The sequence below is a fragment of the Etheostoma spectabile genome, chromosome 4 (genome assembly GCF_008692095.1).
Source record: "Etheostoma spectabile isolate EspeVRDwgs_2016 chromosome 4, UIUC_Espe_1.0, whole genome shotgun sequence".
NCBI classification, from domain to species: Eukaryota; Metazoa; Chordata; class Actinopteri; order Perciformes; family Percidae; genus Etheostoma; species Etheostoma spectabile.
Genome location: NC_045736.1, coordinates 336,012 through 337,545, shown reverse-complemented (window position 1 = coordinate 337,545; position 1,534 = coordinate 336,012).

The following is a 1,534-nucleotide window of genomic DNA, read 5'->3' as shown; positions in this document are numbered from 1 at the left end:
ATAAAGAATATTAAAACTAAAAGTCACCATGACAAGTGCCACTTTTTCAGATTTGTTGGTAACGTGTGTGTTTGTGTATGTGGTGTGTGTGGTGTGTGGTGTTTTTATCTCCTCTCATGCTGCTGACTCTGAACCTATCTCCGTGTTCATCTATTGCTAAATTATCTTCCTGCTGATCTCGTTTCTTCTCTAGTGTTACAAAGCAGGTCAGAGAGTGTGTGGGGTGTGTATGTGTGTGCGTGTGTGTTTGATCTGTGTGTGTGTGCACAATCCACTGTGTGCGTCTGTGTAGGTCTCTGTGTTGTGTGTGTGTGTGTGATTGTGTATGTGCTGTGTGTGCGCATCTGTGTATGTGTAGGTCTAGTGTGTGGTCCGTGTGTGTGTGTATCTGTGTGTGTGTGCAAGCATCCATCGTGTTGCGTCGGTGTAGGTCTCTGTGTGTGTGTTGTGTGTGGTGTGTTGGCGTCGATGTGTGTGCATTGGTATGTGGTGTGTTGCCTGTGAGGTCTATGTGTGGTGTGTTGTGTGTGTGGTATTAGGTGTTAACTACATTTGTGGGGACCAAAAACTGGGAATACAGTATACTTATGGGGTCCTGACAGCTTGTGGGGACAAGATGCTGGACCCCACAACTTTAAAGGGCTGTTTGAGGAATAAGACTTGGTTTTAGGATTAGGGTTAGAGTTAGAGTTAGGTCATGGTTAGGGTGAGGGTGAGGGTTAAGGTTAGGCATTTAGGTTTGATGGTTAAGGTTATCAGCCTTCCCTAGCCCCTTACACCTAACCTTAACCATCAAACCTAAATGCCTAACCTTAACCCTCACCCTCACCCTAACCATACCTAACTCTACCTAACCCTATCCTAAAACCAAGTCTTATTCCTCAAACAGCCCTTTAAAGTTGTGGGGTCCAGCATCTTGTCCCCACAAAGCTGTCAGGACCCCATAAGTATACTGTATTCCCAGTTTTTGGTCCCCACAAATGTAGTTAACACCTAATACCACACACACAACACACCACACATAGACCTCACAGGCAACACACCACATACCAATGCACACACATGCGCACGCCAACACACCACACACAACACACACACAGAGACCTACACCGACGCAACACGATGGATGCTTGCACACACACACAGATACACACACACACGGACCACACACTAGACCTACACATACACAGATGCGCACACACACGCACATACACAATCACACACACACACACACACAGAGACCTACACAGACGCACACATGGATTGTGCACACACACACAGATCAAACACACCACGCACACACATACACACACCCACACACTCTCTGACCTGCTTTGTAACACTAGAGAAGAAACGAGATCAGCAGGAAGATAATTTAGCAATAGATGAACACGGAGATAGGTTCAGAGTCAGCGCATGAGAGGAGATAAAAACACCACACACCACACACACCACATACACAAACACACACGTTACCAACAAATCTGAAAAAGTGGCACTTGTCATGGTGACTTTTAGTTTTAATATTCTTTAT